This window comes from Antechinus flavipes, chromosome 2 (genome assembly GCF_016432865.1).
Source record: "Antechinus flavipes isolate AdamAnt ecotype Samford, QLD, Australia chromosome 2, AdamAnt_v2, whole genome shotgun sequence".
Lineage (NCBI taxonomy): Eukaryota > Metazoa > Chordata > Mammalia > Dasyuromorphia > Dasyuridae > Antechinus > Antechinus flavipes.
Window position 1 is genome coordinate 55,955,004 of NC_067399.1, and position 18,977 is coordinate 55,973,980.

General features: G+C 36.7%; 1 long non-coding RNA gene across 1 annotated transcript in view; it reads right to left on the bottom strand.

Moving 5' to 3' along the window:
- LOC127547824 (uncharacterized) overlaps window positions 1–13,925 on the bottom strand; it is a 68,823-nt gene extending 54,898 nt beyond the window's left edge. Inside the window, exon 1 of the long non-coding RNA XR_007950276.1 lies at window positions 13,830–13,925. This is a non-coding gene — a long non-coding RNA (uncharacterized LOC127547824). The remainder of the gene's footprint in view (window positions 1–13,829) is intronic.
- Window positions 13,926–18,977: the final 5,052 nt, after the last annotated feature.

Sequence of the window (18,977 nt, forward strand, 5' to 3'; positions counted from 1 at the left end):
AGAAACAATAAAATAAACATTTTAACTATATAAGATTTAAAATTTTGCATAAATAAAATAGATGAAGATAGAATAAGAAGAGAAACTATAAAGTGGAGAAAATACTTGCATCATATACCAATAAAAATAAGCAGAATGAAGAGAACAAAATCCTCAATGACCACAACAATATAAATGAAAAGATAACAAAAAGAAAATAGAACTTTGGATAACTGAGCATCAAGGAAAGTACCAAATAATAGATAATTAGATATTTATTTTCTCTTCTTAGTAAAGAAATAGAAAAATACAAGGATGATGTATTGTAAGATATGATTACTTAATGGGATTTTTTTGCTTATTTTTTTTCTTTGTCACAACAAAGCATTTGATAGGGAAATATTGATGTGACTGAGATGTAAAACAACATTTATTCATTAAATATATTTTTAAATACTTTAAAGAAGTGCTAGTGGAATAGAATGAATGGATTTGTAGTTAGAGGGTGAGGGTTTTGGATGTTGGGTAATTTAGTCTATCCCTTTAGTGCTCAATTTTTTTATCTGTAAAATAAAGATGGCCTCCAAGATTGTTTCAAGTTCTTGATCATAGATCCCAAAAGGTACAGTTCAGGCCTAAAAAGAAAAAAAGAAAAAAAGTCTGGAAAGAAGGAATAGAAGCAACATGGTACAATGGAAAGATGATGATTTTGAACTGGGTTCTGACTCTGGCTCTGGCTGTGCCACTTGCTTTATCACTTTGGGCAATGACTTTTAACTTTTGTTGTTCTCAATTTCCTGATCTACAGAATGGGAAGGTCTAAGAGTCTTAATGGACAACAAGTTCGGTATGATTCACAGTATGACATGGCCTCAAGTAGGGGAGTTGGCATTCTTTAAAAAGTTGGAAAACTACTGGACTAATTGATTTTTTGGATCCAGCTCTAATCAGCTGTCAATGAATCTAAGTGCTAATGAATGGTGGTAAAAAATACTGGAGTTCAGGTCCAAAGTTGTGTCACAGGCTTAGTTGTGACACTCACTAATTGTACAATCTTAGGGAAGGAACTTACCCTTATTGGGCTCCATTTTCCTTATGTATAAAAAGAGAGTAATAAAACTTGTATTCCCTGCCTCCAGGATTATAAGGAAGGATTATAAGAAAGTCAAGTCAATAAGCACTTATTAAGGGCTTCCTATTTGTTCCTATTATTCCTGTCCTATATATTCCTTCCCTCTCCTCCCCTCCTCTTCCCTCTCCTCCCCTTCACTCCGTTTCCTTTCCCTTCCCCTTCCCTTCCCTTCACTTCCCCTTCCCTTCCCTTCTCCTCCCTTCCTCTTTCTTTCACTTCCCTTCCCTTCTCTTACCCTCCCCTTCTCTTTCCTCTGCTTTCCTCACCTCCCTTCCTCTTTCTCCCCTTTTCCCTCACCTTCCCTCCACTTCTCTTCCCTTCCTCTCCTTTCTCTTCCCATTCCCTTCCTTTCCTTCCCCTTCTTTCCCTTTCTCTTCCTTTCCTATCTTCTTCCCTCCCTCCCCTTCCCTTCCCATTATTATTATGATCTTTCCCAGCTATGAGCACTTAAAATTTTTTCTATTACAGTAGATTGGCGCCTAGTTTCAGTAGTCCCTGCCCCAAAATAGGAGCATCACAAGTTCATAGACTTAGCTTAAAGGTTCCCAACTAAAGTTAATGAATTTGTCTTTTTAATGGTGTGAGAACAATATTTCAATGCAATTGGTTTCTTTCAAATAATAATCTTTCAAATTTTATTTTATTCCTTTTAAAATATGATTCTGAGAAAGAATTCATAAGCTTCACTAGATGGCCCAGAGAAGCCAGAGAGTAATAAGCTTAAGAACCCCTGAGTTAATGCCAGAAGGCATTAATGTCATCTAGTCTCATGCTAGCTCTAACCCTGATTGAATGTGCTTACTCATATTAGTTAAAAACAGGTGCCTTGTCCTTGAGTAACTCTGAGACATATAAGTAAGTGATCTCAGAAACATTAAATGGAAAGGGGAAGGCCCCTGGGACCAGCTGTGAGAGTATAAGACTTGCTAAACAGGAGGAGAATGACACTTTGTTGACAATAGTCCTCCAAAGAATAATTTTTTCTCCAAGAAATAGTGGCAGTTTTCATGGTGAACTTGATTTCTTAAGGCCTGAGTATTTGTGTGAATTTTTTTTTTCAAAAAAGGGGAAAAAAACTTGTGTTTATTAAGCAATTAAACCTCTGATAATTTGCTAGCTCAGCACCATCTCTGGACTTTTTAAGTTTTTTTTGTTTTGTTTTGTTTTTCTTAATGCCAAGTCAGCAAAATGACCGTATTTCCTTGGTTTTTTTTTTTTTTTTAAGAAGAAGAAAACATGTTTCTTCCAGCTAAGAAGCAGAAATCAGTTACTGTTTGGTATTTCTATGACCTAGTGATAATCTAATTCAAAGCCAACTAGAATGAATGGCCTTAATTCCAGAATTTCAACAGTTAGCAATAATAATTATGATGATTATATCACAGGACCATTTTTTAAAAGCAAGAAATCACCTTAAAAATTATTCAGTTGAAGAATTCTCTTAACCTTTTTTTGTAAGGGTCATGGACCCCTTTGACTGTCTGATGAAGTCCAGTTGTTTGAAGAGAACAACCAGGTCCTGATAAGTGCAAATAAAGTAAATACTCCCAAAAATGGTCTCACCATTCAAATTTGCTCTACCTATTTCCATTGAACTGGAATTAATAACCATGTTTTATATATTTATAATTTCAAATCCTGCAAATTTGAACATACATATAGTCACTTAGAGGATTTATTAATCAAATTAATCAGGATCTAACAGTGTTTTTAATTGCATAAAATAAAATGCACAGCATTACAAAAGAAACCAATGATGGTGAAATCCAATTATCAAAATATTTGACACTTCTGTCCTCCAGATTAAGTACTCTCTTATAAAATTGTATGCTCCCAGTATGAAAACTGGAAGAAGTCTCAGAGGCCCCCACATTTCGCAGATGAGGAAACTAAGCTCTGACAGCTATTTACATACCTACAGCCTTGTCTAATTTGATTCTATGATAATAACTCAGTGAATTAAATAGTCTAAGTTTTTAAATATCTCCATTTTGCAGATGAGGAAAATGAGGCAAAAAAGAAGAATCCTCTCCCAAGTCACACAGGTAAGTGTGGCAAAAGTGCCATTTGCACCCAAAGTTTCTGATTACAAATCCATTATGTTCTCTGCAGTGTTCTGGAAGACTTTGACTTACTAGGATATAGAATTATTAAATGGACACAATTTTCTGCCTCCTAGCTAAAAGAGACACTTTTTTCCTTCTTCCTTTTTCTTGAATCTCATAGATTCAGAGAACTATGGAATGTTACAGATCAAGGAGTTCTTCATGATCATGTAGCCTGAGCCTCTCACTTGATGGAGAAGGAAATTGAATTCAAATCTAGATCTTTTGTTTCCTAATCCAGTGGTCATGAGATCATAAAAGCAAATGATCATAAGCCTAGAGTTAAAAGGAACCTTATATGCTTACAAATGAAGAAACTAAAGTCAAAGGGAGAGACTTGTCCAACATCATATAGATGACCAGCAGAGATGGGCTTTAAACCCAGGTTCTTTGACTCCAGGACCAAAGTTGGTTATGATAGACATATCATACTAACACTTTCTTTTCACAGACAAGGAAACTGAGGCTGGGAGAGATTAAGTGATTTGGTCAAAGTCAATAGTAAATATCAGAACCAGGATTCAAATCCATGTCTTCTAACTCTAGAGTCAAAGTGTTTTATAATGCAACATGACTAATGAAGAGATCATAAAGTGAAGCTTAAAATTAAGTGAATAATCCTCAATGTTCCTCCTGTCCACATCAGCCTATAGACTATAACATAGGGTTTCCCTCACAAAAACTACTTAATGGATTGTCACAAAAAAGATCAACTCTTTATTTCTTTACTCCTCCTTTGGAAGCCTGAGACCCAAAATGTCAGACAGAGCCTCGAAAAAACATTCCCTCTAAATACCAAAAATAATAATAACTCCTCAACTCTCAACTCTAAGACTTAGATTAGAGTTTATGGGTGGTTGGTGATTGTGCATAAAGTGGAGGGTGGGGAGAAGAGCAACTAGAAAGACTGCTTTCCCTTCCTCATCCTACCCACACACACCTTTAATTATTCAACTCCAAAATACCAAACACCTCAAACAAGTCTAAGCACCAATATTCTTTACCCAAATGCACAACGAGAGAGAAACAAACATTTGTTAAACACCATCTGTGTGACAGGAACTATGCATAATGTGTGATAATATTTACAAATATTATCTCACTTAATCTCCTTTGGTGACCAAGAGTCAGAAGGACTCTTTGAGAATGCTTTGCTCTTCCCCTTTTGCCTCCCTCAAGTAGGTCACCATGAGTTAGCCTGTTCCATTGGTTTCCATTCAATTACTTATTTTGCTATCATATTTGGCTTATATTACTTAAGAAAGATCAAACAAAGAAAGGGTTATCTTGCCCTCTCTTTTTCCTCTGCCCTCTGTTTCCCCTGTTCTGCATTTTATGTCCCATTTTTTCCCACCTCTTTCCCTCCAATAGTTTGAATAGAAGGTAAAAGCTGCTCTGAACCTCTTTCATTTACTCACTCTTCAGTTTAGCCACATTGGTCTTCTCTCTGTTCTTCACACACAATATTTCATCTTCCATTTCCGTGCTTTTGCATAAGATTATCCCCATGCCTGGGATCTTTAGCTTCTTTCTAAACTCAGCTCAGACATAACTCCTATGCTACAGGACACTAATAGCTATTAGTGATTCATCCTCAAACTTACATTGAATTTACTTGTATCTATTTGAATATGCTCATATGTATAACCATTGGTTCCCCCTTCATTCTCAATAAAACATCAGCTCTTTGTGGGTAAGGGCTGTTTCATTCTTATCTTTGTGCCTAGAAGAGTGCCTGGCATGTAGCTAGCATTTAATTAAATCTCATTGATTGAAGGAGTGATCTAATCCAACTTTCTCATTTTCTATGTGAGCTCCACAGAATAAAGCAATTTACCCAAAGGCACCAAACTTGTAATGAAAAATGTCCTATTGGAATTTTGTTTCCTAAAATCCAATATTAAACTAATGCCACATCATTCAACTTGAAATCCCAGGAAATTTACATGATGGTTCCAAAGATAGAAAAGTTTACCCTTCAAAAATGAGTGACTGAAAAAATGCTTCTCTATGGGTCTCAATTGTCCTGTGTGTAAAATGAGGGAGTTGTTCTAGTCATATCTAAGGGTCCATACAAATTAATATTCTAAATTTTGAATATTATAATGAGTTGCCTCCAGAAGTCATGGATTCCCTTCCACAGCAGGCTTTTACTGGATGACCAATGATCAGGAATGTTGTAGTAGGGATTTCCTCACAGAGACAAGTTCATTTCCATTCCTCCAGCACTTACTAAGTATCTATGTGCTAAGCCTGGTGCTAGATCCTAGAGATTCAAAAAACACCCTGCCCTCAAAAAGCTTAGAGTCTACTATGAGGAAGCAAGAGAAATAAAAACAAAATATATGGAGAAGAAATGCAAAATAATTTCAAGAGGAAAGCCCTCCAAATCAAAATTTTTTCTCAAATAAGTCAGGGATTTCAAGATGTGGAGATTGAGAAGGAAAAGAACGTCATGTATGTTTTATTTGAGATTGAGGAGAGTGGAGGAAAGGACAGGTCAGTCTGGGCAAAAGCATGGAGATTGGAAATTTAATGTTATAGCATTGCTATGATAATCTATTTTCCCTTGCAACTCTGAAATTCTGTGATAAACTTCAACTTTAATTATGCACAAAATATATTCCAGTGGAGCCTCAACGGCTTTATGTTTTTACCTCTCCCTAGGTTACCATCTGTCAGCGGCTTTACATAGAACAGATCCTGATTAAATGAACAGAAACTGGTTTTGAAAGGGTGTGGTGGAGGTATTTTGGTTGAAGCCCATCTGCAAAGCAATGGGGTTGGAAAACAGGGTGGGGGGTGAATGAGGCTGCCCAAAGAACATGCATGTGTGGTTTACACATCTGCATGGGTCACAGGGATGCAATGTATTTTTGCATTGTGGAGAATTAAAATGTGGAAGTGGATATTAGATCTGGGGCCAGAGATGATAAAGAAAGACCAGGAAGATCCTCAGAGCCCCTTGGGGTGGGGAGCAAAATGTAAGAGCATCCATTCAAAATTGGAAGGAAATGTACAGATCATCTGGTTCCCATCATTTATCTAGGAAGAAACTGAGAGCTAGAGAGAAAAATGACTTAAGCCCAACTCTCCAGGCTCCAAGTTCAGTACTGTTACCATTTTAATTTGCAATAATCCTTACAACTCAGGGTAAATATGCACATTATTTACTACTGGATATTCAAATAAGTGGTCAGTACAAAACAAAAAGGAGTCATTTTCCCAAGAGAATACGAACATGATAGGTCTTCTGATTTCTTGTCCTTTAATGCCTGTGAAGACTGATGGCTGCAGAACTCTTTGGTTATGACCAGTAGAACCACTTGGCAGTTATGTTCTAGTAGTGAAATTTTTAAGAAATGGGTTAGGCTAGATTGCCACTGAGGTTCCTTATGGCTCTGATATTCCTTGTTTCTATGTTTTTTCTTTATTTTTATTTTATTTATTTATTTATTTATTTTTGCTGAGGCATTTGGGGTTAAGTGACTTGCCTAGGGTCACACAGGTAGGACGTATCTATGTCTGAAGCCAAAACTCAGGACCTCCTAATTTCAGGGCTTGTGCTCTATCCACTATGCCTCCTAGCTGGCCCTGTTTCTGTGTTTCAACCCAATCTCTTGGATACTTAGTAACTGTGAAGGTAAGTCTCAATCCCTATTTACCTCAGTTCCTCATCCATAAAATGGGGATGCACTGGAAAAGAAAATGACTTCAGTATTTTTACCAAGAAAACCCTATGGACAAATCCAAGACATGAGTGAATAACTGTTAACAAATCTTGCACTACCTTGACCTCAGTCAAGAAATGCAAGGAATTTGAAATCAAGAGATCTGGAGTTAAATACTAGTTCTACTTGTTTCTACTTGTATGACCTAAGGCTGGTCATTTGCCTAAATTTGCCTTGTTTTTCTCATATAAAAAGGAGTTGAATGTAATTATCTTAAAAGTCCTTTCCAAATCTCAATCCTATGATCCTAATGTCCCAAATATAGCAGTCACTCAGGGGGAAAAATGAGCAAGAGAAACATACCTTGATTCAAATTATATTCCTGGCACTGTGCAAGGACTAAGGATACAAAGAAAGACAAAGGGGATGGTAGTGTCAGAAGAGAAAGGGGAGAAAATATGAGAAATATTGCAAAGTAGGAACAATGTGATGGACAAAGGAATCACAGTCCAATGGGGTAGACAATGTGTAAATCATTATATTCAAACAAGATTGTAGACACAATGAATTGGAGATAATCTACAGTGGAAAGTACTAAGATTAAGGAGGACTAGAAAAGACTTCTTGCAAAGGATTTTCACTGAGACGTGAAGGCAGATAGGAGGCTTCCCTTCCTGGCAGAGATGAAAAGGTAAAGCATTCTAGGTATGGAATACCCAGCATTGGGAGGTGGTGTGTTGTATTTAAGGAACATCAAGGAATCCACCATTGTAGTGGGGAGAAGACTGGGGAAACAGATTATCAAGACTTTTAAAAGCCAAACAGAAGATTTTAGATTTGATTCTGGAGGGAGCCACTGATTTTTACGGAGGGAGTGAGGAGAGATAGGGAGAACAAATATAGCAATGTCAGACCAAGCATCATTTTGGCATCAAATAGTTTGGAGTGAAGAAAGACTTGAGCCAGAGAGACCAACCAGCAGATTACTGCAAGGTGCAAGGTGATAAGGTCCTAGACAAAGGCGGTAGTAGTGTCAAAATAGAAAGGGGAGCAAATATGAGAAATATTGCAAAGATGGGAACAATGTGAAGGACAGAGGGACCCAGTCCCTGAACGGAGTTTGAGCTGGATGCAGAGGAGGGACAAGTTAGCAAAATGGTTCTACAGCTCTGGGCCCACCCTGGCTCCTTTACCAAAAGGCAAAGAGAAATTCCGAAACCTAACCTGTCCCGGTGTGGTTCCCCTTTCCCTAACCACAGGAAAGCAGGACTTCTGGTAGTGATTCCTTTTTAGCTGTATCTTGTTCCTTGGTGTGGGCTCTGTAAACCTGGATTTAGGAAGTTACTGTGTGTTCTGAGTGTACAACTTCACATTTTCACTTTTTTATAAAAAGGTAAGTGACTAATAATGTAACCCACCCCTGTTGTGCTGCTGTGCTGTCCCACTCCATGAATGCTGAGACAAAGTGAAATTAAGAATGAGAAGGACTAAAACAGAAATGAAGACCAAGGTAAGAGCAATAGGTACTTGTGATGAGCTCAAGGCGATCACTTACACTCATAAAAACATGGAATAGCCATTGAAAGAAACCCCAGTGGCCAACTAGATCCACCCAAATAAGATTTCCCTGTATAATATATCTGCCAAATGGTTATCCAGCTTATATTTAAATACCTCTGGCTATTTAATGGGCAGACAGCATGCAAATAGCAATGTACAAACACAACAAATTGGAGATAATTAACAGAGGAAAGGCACCAATATTGAGAAATGCAAAAAGGCTTCTTGAAAAAAGTAAGACTTTAGCTGAGACTTGAAGGCACGTGGGAAGCCAGAAGGCAGATGAAGAGGTTAAAAACCTTCCAGGCATGGGGCACAATCAATCTCACCATCTCCCAAAGCAACTCATTCCCTCTGAATAATTCTAATGATTGGAAGTATCATTCCTCGCACAGAGTCAAAATTTGCCACTTTGCAACCAAATGCTCCTAGAGTCTTCCTCTGAGATAAAATGCAAATCTGACCAAAGTAACGACCAATGCAAGTCCAAACCTTTAATTATCTGAAGGTAAAGTACTTAATAGTTGTGTGATCCTAAACAACTGTTTACCTCAGTTATCTGATCTGTAAAATGTTCTGGAGAAGGAAATGGCAAAGAACTTCAGTATCTTTGCCAAGAAATCTCTAAATGGGGTAACTGAAAATTGGAAATGACTCAACAACGACAAAATTCGCATGTCCCTCCATCCCAGTCTTCAATCTCTTGAACAGATTCTTAAATGACATGAATTTGAGACTTGTCACCATTTTGGTTGCCAACTCTGAATATACTTCTGCTTATTAATTCTTGGGAACCAGAACCAAATCAAATCAAATTTCAATTTCACCAAAGTGAAATTTTATATATTGTTTTAGCATTTCACAGTTGAATTTAATTCAATTGAACAAACACCTATTAAATGCCTACTAAGTGCAGGTTAGATGCTGGAAAATGATAAAATAGTTTTTTCTGGTGAATGATGGAGTGATTAATATGGAAATATGTTTTACATGATAGCACATATATACCTACTTATCATCCCTACCACCTCTGGAAAAAGGAGGGAGAAAAATTTATAACTCAAAATCTTGTAAAAATAAATGCTAAGAATTTTTTTGATGTGTAACTGGAGAAAAATAATAAAATATTATTTAAAAATAAATAAAATTTTTAAAAAGGAAATGACAGAGAAGTTTTCTCACACTGAGGCATAACACTCTACCCTTTATTATGGGGTTATAAATCTGATATCAGGTGATTTTTTTTTTACTCCCCTGATCAATAATCTCCAGCAGTTCCCTATTATCTGCAGGATATGTATAAATCCTGTGCTTGGATTTTACACTGAAAACTAGAAGCCTCAAATATAATTTTACTCTGATCACTCATCATGGTCCTGAGATGACTCTGAGTTCCTGAAGGTTAAGTCAGGTGGGTACAAGTTTTGACAGGTCCTATCAAGATGGCTTAGAGTGTCACCCTGATGATGATCCAACTTTTTGTCTTTAGTCCACGGGCCAACCTAAATAAGTTCATCCATTTAGCCAACATTCTACAAGCATTCACTTAAATACTACTCATTATCTTTGCCACTCCCCAAGTTCCTCCTCTCCTCCTAACTTCTCTATTATATCCTTCTCTATTTCTACATTCTCCAGTCAAACTGATTTACAACTTTGGTGTCTTCCTCAACTCATCCTTACTCTCACCCCACGTATCCAATCTTCCTAGTACATGGCCTCATCCCTTTATCCTAAACTATAATACCTTGGAAGCCTCCCTGGCCTCCAGGCCATTCTCTACTCAGCTGCCTCCCTATTTCTTCTGAGATGATGGATAAATTACTCCATTTGGTTCTAATAGCTCTTCCTATCTTCCCAATCTTTTGATATACTATTTCCCTCCATTGGTTCTATTGATTCAGCAAGACTATCCATTGTTCTTCCAACACAGTACTCCAACCCCTAAATCCCAGTCTTATCAGTGGATCTTCCTTATGCCTCCAATCTTCTCTCTCCTTATCTCTGAACTTAACCTCCTTCAAGATTCAACTTACAGCTTACCTTAAGCCCCAAAGCATTTTCCGTTCCCTTCTCTAAACCTCCAGTGCCTTCCCTTCTAAGATTATTTCCATTTACACCATTTTTTATACCTATGTAATAGTTTGCAAGTTGATTCTCCTAAAGTGTATGCTTCTTAGGATTTTGGAGGTTATTTTTCCCTCCATATTAGCATAATGCCTGGGACATGCGAAAGTGCTTAATAAATGCTTGTGAACAGTCTGTTAACAAGTACTAATCTAAGCTAAGGAAGCAGACAAAAATAAAAGCAATCCCTTCTCTCAAAGTGCCTGCCTTCTTCCTGAAGACCCAACCTAACCCTACTGAGAAACTTCCTTAACTTTAAAGGGTGAAAGCAGGGCACTGTGCAAAGAGCAATGAATTGGAAATCAGGAGAGTATGGGCTGAATCCCAGCTCTGCTGCCCATCATTCGCGCAACACTGGACAACCTATTTATCCTTCCCTGATCCTCAGTTCCTTCTTTTACAATATAAAGTAGGAAGGTGAAGAATACAACATATACAGATAAGTGGAAGAAGCTCATCTCCAGATTGGTAAATTTTTTCAGCCACAGTATCTTAGAAAAGATAGAAGGAGTAAAATCTATGTCAGTGGAAAGCAATCAACTCTCCACATTACAGGTCCTTTGAGTGAAAATTCTGCAGGCACTTTTTGTGTGGGGCTCCAGAGGGCAACATTAGGTTTTAGAGTAAGAAAATGGAAGAGACTTTAAAAACCATCTAGTCCAATTCCTCATTTTACAGATGAAGAAATTGAGGCACAGAGGAGTTAAATACATAAGAATATGTAGCAGAGACTAGAATTTATACCCAGATCATCTGATTCCAAATCTAGCTATCTTTCCCCTTATTTTGTGCCCAAGATCACATAATTAATAAATGACGAAGAATTCAAAACCAGATCTAATTTAAAGGTAGGTGCTCACCAGCATACAATATTTGATGCATAATAGGAAGGTAGAAATCAGAAAAGAACTTTGCAATCCACCGGCCTCTTTTTCCTCCTGCTCTTTTTATAGATAATATAGAGAAAATGTGGGAAAGTATTGTATAAAGTCTAAATGGAAATGTGATCTTTGTTTCTTGTTTCAAAAAACACTATGAAAAATAATCAAAGTTTCTTGTTCTATAATTGCAATCCCAGGTATCTTTGATGACCTTGACTTTGGATTGAATGAAGCATGCTATATCTTAATCAGGGAAGCAGAATGAACTTTGATCATTCTTCTTTAAAACTTTGTCTAAATTTGCCCCTCTATAAAATGGGATGAGCAGTAGATTACCTGAGACTAGATGAGTGGAAGAGGAAGAGAAGAAGGAAGTGGAAGAGAAAGACAGAAAGAAGGAAAAAGAGGAGGGAAAGTGAAAGGAGGAGGGAGGAAGAAGAAGAGAAGGAAATGGAGGGAGAGGAGGAGAGGGGGAAGAAGAGTAGGAGGAAAAGAGAGGGAGGAAGAAGAAGAAAAGGAAGAGGAGGAAGGGAGGAAGAAAAAGAGAAGGAGGAAAAGGGGGTGATAGAAGAAGAGAAAGGAAAGGAGGAGGAAAAGGAGGAGAAGGAAGAGAAGGAGAAGAAAAAAGCTTTTACCTGGTATTTTAAGGTTTGCAAAGCATTTTACAATTATGTTTTCATCTTATCTTCCCCACAATCCTAGAAGATAAATTCTTTTATCATCTTTATTTCACAAATAAAAAAAAACCTGAGGTTTAGAGCAATTAAGTACCTGGCCCATTGTCTGAATGAAGAAATGAAACAAAAACATTTAATTAACACTTACTATGCATCAATCTCTGCATTAAATACTGGAAATATAAATAGAAAAGGCGGGACAGTCCCTATTCTCCCGGAGCTCACACTTTTAGATTAAATTAAGGTACAAAGTAAGTGGAAAGACCCAGAAATCCTAAGGATTCAGTGGCAGGAGAGACGGGCAAGGCTCATTAAGTCCTTAGTTGATAGCAGTAGATCAAAGTGATTTGGCCAACAATATATTTTCTTCTAAAGCATAGGTTCACCCATTTCAACCCCTACTCAATAAACTCCAGTGGCTCCGTATCACTTTCAAGATTAAATACAAGACACTCTATATAGCATTCAAAGCACTTCCTAACCTGACCCCTATCTATCTTTCCAGTCTTTTTACACCTTTGATGAAGTCATACTATCCTGCTTGTTCTTTTTTTTTATGTATATAGCTTTTTATTTACAAGTTATATGCATGGGTAATTTTTCAGCATTGACAATTGCAAAACCTTTTATTCCAACTTTTCCCCTTTTTCCCCCCACTCCCTCCTCCTCCATAGCAGGCTGATCAATACATGCTGAATATGTTAAAGTATAAGTTAAATACAATATATGTATACATGTCCATACAGTTATTTTGCTGTACAAAAAGAATCAGACTTTGATTAAAATCAGTACTGGCGGGCCTGGAGAACCTAGAGACAGTACAGATAGTAAAGCCTGTTGGCCACCAGAAGTATTAGAGTTAGTGACTCTCTTCTTGTCCAAGATGTCTCTTAATCTCTTGCATCTCAATTTCCTCAATTATAAATAATAAAATCAAGATAACTGCCCCTGCCAACCTCAAAGAGCTATTTTGGGGAGGTGAAGTGCTTTGTAAACTTCAATGTGTTGGGAATTGTTATTCAAAGAAGAGAGAAAAGATCTTGAGATAGAATAATACTAACATTTAGTATAATATTATTATACTAACAGAATGGAACTAATATTTAGATGGCACTTTCTATGTGCCACACACTGTACTAAACCCTTCATAATTATTATCTAATTTAATCCTTACAACAACCCTAGGAAATAAATGTTCTTTTTATACCCATTTTATTGATGGGAAAGCTGATGTAAATGGGTTAAATGACTTGCTAAGGACACCCAACTATCAAGTATCTGAGATCAGATTTGAACACAATTCTACCTGCCTCTAAGCCCAGTCCTCTTATTTACTATACTATCTATCTGTCTAAATCACTATGGCTACAACTCTGTTCTTTTCATACCTAAGTCTTTGAATTCTTTGAAATTTTATTCCAAATTATATCTTCTCTCAAATTTAGTATTGACTATTGATACTGTTTGAATAATTATGCTGTTACTTCAGTAAAGGGCTATATGTTGACTGGATCACATGCTAAATGCTACTGATACCAGATGAAAAGCTAGCCATTGGTCTACATAGCAATAATCTGAGTCACCACTCTTTACCTGGTGTTGGCTACTTGAATTACACACATAGAGCCTAAAATGATGTGTTCAACCACTTTGCCGTTGCCCTTGCTCCCTCAAACCTACAAAGAAGGAAAATGTACCTTGTTAGTTTAGATTCACTTGCTTGTTGTCTTCCCCATTAGATGGGAAAGTTCTTTTGTCTTTTTTTAAAAGACACAAAACTTGATGTAATTTAAAAAAACACACACACACACATAGCTTGATTAAAAATGACCACTCAGTTTTATGTATTTAATTCATGTCATCAAATTATGAAGTCACTCTATTGTGATGCAGTCTTAAAAACCATAGGCCTTTCCATCAAAAGATTCAGATTGCCAGTGTGTGATTACTTACTTAACTAGGTCATTATCTTGAACAAAGTATTTATCCTCTCAAGTCCTCAGTTTCCCCATCTGTAAAACAAAAACAAAGCTCTAAGGTCTCTTCCAGCTCTATCGCTCAGGGTGGCCTGGGACAGCATTTCACTGAAGAAAGCAGACTCTCCCAATTGTAGGCTGATGTTTTAAAAATAAAGAAAAATAAAGCTTGGTTCAAAATTAGCACAAGACAGACACTTGATAGAGACAGAGAACACAAGACATGGTTTCCTGTCTCTCTTTCTCACTTTTTTTAGGTTTTTTTTTTTAAGAGTTCTAGTGAAGGTTCCTCCCTCTGCACTACCAGCTAAGACCCCCTGGCCGGAAAGCTCAGAACTCAAAAAAGAATATGAGCCCAAGCATTGCACAATCCTCTTCCACTAACTTTGTACAGCTTGGGGGAAGGGAAAGAGAGGAGAGGCAAGAAAGGAAGGGCAGGGAGAAGGGAGGACACTGTAGGTCAATTCAGGCAGCTAGAGGACTGGTTTAGATTAATAAATTTATAACATTAACAGCCTAAATTTTATAGAGTAAGGCCTGTGAAACTCTTCCAGCTCAACAATTCTGTCATTCTATAAGCATTTATCAGGAGCTTACTTTGAATCAGGCACTATACTGGAAATAAATACAAAGACAAACTGACAGCTTTTTCTCCCAAGAAGTCCACATTCTTATAGGGAAAACAATATATAATTAGCAGTCCTTTGCTGCTGATTCTATAATCTAGAATACTATATACACTGAAAGAAGACCTAGGAATGCCATGATGACTCTGCTCAAATCTCTGAAATTCTATCAGGAAGCTAGATAGAATGCTGGACTCGGAGTTAGACAGACCTGGATTTTAATGCTTCCCCAGACATCCTGATCAGATCGCTTAATTTTCCTCAGCCTCAGTCTCCTCATCTGCAAAATGCTGATGATAATAATAGGGTTGTTGAATAGAGGCACCGGACTGACCTTGGAACATGTTGACTCATGAGGGTGGAAACTTACTCAAAGTAATCCAACAGATTCCTGATGGGATTTTTCAAGGCATTCCTGAATGTATTGTCAGGCTAAACTAGGTAGCCACTAAGATCTCCTACCAACTTTACATTGCTGTAGTTCCAGGAAGCCCTGAATTTCCTTCAGTTCCTATTTCTTTTTGTACCAAACATAAAGGTATTAATTCATGCTAAAGGAACCAGATAGGTCTTTTTTTCTTCAAATGGCCAGAATAAATGACATGTAGCCATCCTAGAGGACATAACCAGTCTTTAATCAGAAATTATCCACAGTTTAATGGAGTAAGCAAAAGACAGGGAGTTCAGGACTTTATTTTAGAATCCTGGCTTTCCTGCTGATGCAATAATATATATAAATCACTCCAGGCAGCTAGGTGGCGCAATGGATAGAGCAGCAGCTCTGAAATCAGGAGGACTTAAGTTCAAATCTGATCTCAGACACTTAACACTTCCTGGGCAAGTCACTTAACCTCAATTGCCTCGGGAGAGGGGGGGAATAGATATAGATAAATAGATAGATAGATAGATAGAATCACTCTGCAAACCTAATAGCACTGCATAAATATCAGTCATCATCATCATTAATGTAAAAATAAAACATAGATGGATGGATAGATAGCAAGTAATCATCTTGCTGTTATTTTATTTGAAAACTATCAAAAACATTCATTAGAGAAATCGGTCTATAGTTTTCCTTTCCTGTTTTGTTCTACTTGATTCAGATATTAGCACCATATTTGTAGCAAAAAAAGAAATATAGTAGAACTTTTTTTTCTTTTTCTTTGCCTACCTTTCCAAATAGTATATAAAGTATTGGAATTATTCTTTTAATATTTGGTAGAATTGATTTGTGAATCCATCTGGTCCTGGGTATTCTTTTTAGGGAACTCATTTATAATTTGCTCATTTTCCCCCTCAGGGTTATTGAAGTGGTCTATTTCTTCTTCCATTAATCTGGGGAGTTTTTATCTATCTCTGAGAGAGAAAAGTTGGAGTTTCCCACTAGTATAGTTTTATTGTCTACTTCTTCCTGTAACCCATTAACAAAAATTGCTGAGAAAACTAGAAAACAGTTGGCCAGAAACTAGATATAGATCACTTTCTTATGCCATATACCAAGATAAGCTCAAAATGGGTACAACATTTAGATATAAAGGTGATTTCATAAACAAATTGAGGGAGTATGGAATAGTTTACTTGCCAGATCTATGGAGAAAGAAAGAACTTGTGACCAATGAAGAGATATAAAAGGTATCAGTACATTAAATGGATAATTTTGATTACATTAAATTTAAAGGTTTTTGCACAAATGAAACTAATGCAACTAACATTATAAGGAAAGGAAAGCAGGAGAGATTTTATAGCAAGTTTCTCTTATATATGATAGCCTATGAGTAATTTAGCTATGCTGATCAAAATGATTTGAGACAATTCCAAAGTTCCAAAGTACTCATGATGAAAAATACTATCCACCACCAGACCAAGGGAAAAAAAAAAACTAATAGATGCAGATTGAAGCATAATTTTTAAACTTTACTTCTCTTGCTCTTTTAGTAACATAATTAATGTGGAAATATATTTTGCATGATTTCACATATATGATTGATATCATATTTCTTTCCTTCTCAAGAATTGGGGGAAGGCCAGGATCTCTTTGAGATCTCTTTGAGCTCTAAGAATATAGATTATTTTCTCCCCACCAATTTATTATTTATTTTTTAAACATTCATTTTAAAAATTTAGGATCATATCCTTTGACCATTTACCAACTTGGCAATAGTCCATATTTTTGTAACTTTGAATCAGTTCTCTAAATATTAAAGAAATGAGGCCTTTATCAGAGAAACTTATTATAAGAATTCTGGTTTCCTGTTCTCCTAATTTTAAAGAGAATCCTATACTTTTGCATCTGATCAGGGATCATCTTGGCCAAAAGTTCTTAATCTTTTTTGTCCAGGACTCCTTTGTCAATCTGGTGAAACCTATAGATCCCTTCTCAGATTTATATTTTTTAAAATGCTTTTTAAAATATATCTATATAGCAACACAAAGGAAATCAATCATGTTGAAATCCAATTGGTTAAATGTTTTTTTTCATCAAGTTCCTGGAATTCAAGGTAAGACCCCTTGATCTAGTCCAAGTACACTATTTTATAGAAAGGGGGAAAAGATGTAGTATAAAAGCACCACCCCCAAGGTCCTAGAGCAGTTTCATGACTGAGCCCGGACTAGAAAGCAGGCATCTTAACTCCCAGGTGTTTTTTTTTCCCCTGACACTCAATGCCATCATTGTACACCTGTTATCAAGGAATACAAGGTAGGGTTGTTAGGAGAGATAACAGGGGAACTGATAACCTGCCTAAGACTGTCAGAGGAGATAACAGGAAACTGATAGCATTCTAGAATCTGGCTCAGACTTGCCCACAGATCTGCTTTAAAGGAAGAAGAGGTGCAAGGAGAGGTTAAAGATCTCTTACTCAAGGTTGGACTAGAGGTGGGGAGGAAGTCAAGATGTTGTTAAGTTTATCCTCTCTGGCCTCCAATGACCCTATGTGTAAAATGAAAGTGTTTTTGACTAGATGGCAACAAAGGTCACTTTTGTGAATCGGTGGAATATTGGTTTGGCTACTCATTATCTGTGTTGCAAGGTCATTTTTGAACCTCCATTCCCAAAACAGCTAAATAAAGGGGTTTGGACTAGACTAAAAGATCCGTAAGGTTCCTTCTGAGTTAAAATCTTTAACTCCCAGAGTTCTGGTTAAAAAAATAAATAAAGCAATACAATTCAGAATATAATCCCAGAGTTTAGAAGAATAAATAAGGAGAAACTGTGCATGCATCATTTCTATTAACTAACATTTATTGGATTCAGAGCAGTATGTTTATTTCAAGTCAAATCAACAAGCATTTATGAAGCACCAACCATACGGTACACACTGTGCTAAGCTCTGATTATACAAAAAAAGCCAAAAATAGTCCCTGCCTCAAAGAACTCTCATTCTAATAGAAGAGACAACATATAAACAACTCTCATTCTAATAGAAGAGACAACATATAAACAACTCTGGGTGAACAGGATATAGATATAGATATATTACATATATACAAATATATGTGTATATGTGTATATACACATATGTGTGTGTAATAAATTGAAAATAATCTCAGACTATGGCATTAAGGAGAATCAGAAAAGCCCTCTGGCAGTGGGATTTTAGTGGAACTCAAAGGAAGCCAGGTAAGCCAAGAGGTGAAAATGAAGACAGAGATAATTTCAGGGAAAGAAGAAAGCCCGTGAAAAGACACAGAGCCAGAACATTGGGAGAGTGATGAGTAGTAGAATGCTGATAAATGTTTAACAATTATTTCTCTGAAAAAAAAATTACTTTAAATTCAATCAATATTATTAAATTTCTTTCCATCACTTTCTTAAATCTAGAACACAGGCAAAATGCTGAATCAAGTCTTGAATTAAAGCACTGGCTAATTCTCAGGTATAAAAGTTCACAATAAAAAATATAACAATTGACTCTCTCAATCCTATTGAGCTGCCTCTAATACCCTGATTGGAGGCAAGGAAAGGCAAGTGGGCCAATGTAGATGAATCTTAGAATAACAGGAGTCAATGGAATATGTCTGAGTTAGTACCTTAGCTTGGAATAAGGTGTTAAAAGACTGGAAAGGTAGGAAAGAGCCAGTTTGTGAAGGGATTTTAAATCCAAAGAGAGGATTGTATAGTTTATCCTAGAGGAATAATCATTTTTTTTCTGGGTTGTTTTTTTTTTTTCCCCTAAGGGAAGTTGAACAACAGCTGTTTCATATCTAGCTCCTGAGAACTAGAGTCTAATAACTAGGGGCAGCT